Below are 278 nucleotides of genomic sequence, written 5' to 3'. Positions count from 1 at the left end.
CGAGGATTAGGATTAGGATTAGGATTAGGATTAGGATTAGGATTAGGATTAGGATTAGGATTAGGATTAGTATTAGGATTAGGATTAGGATTAGGATTAGGATTAAGATGAGGATGAGAAATAGGACAAGGATGAGGATAATGACGAGCACGAGGATTAGGTTTAGGAATAGGAATAGGATTAGGATTAGTATTAGCCTTAGGATTAAGATGATGATTAGGATGAGGATGAGGATGAGGATGAGGATGAGGATGAGGATGCGGATGAGGATGAGGACG

The sequence above is a fragment of the Lupinus angustifolius genome, chromosome LG13, assembly GCF_001865875.1.
Source record: "Lupinus angustifolius cultivar Tanjil chromosome LG13, LupAngTanjil_v1.0, whole genome shotgun sequence".
Classification (NCBI taxonomy): Eukaryota; Viridiplantae; Streptophyta; class Magnoliopsida; order Fabales; family Fabaceae; genus Lupinus; species Lupinus angustifolius.
Note: the sequence above shows the minus strand (reverse complement) of the source record.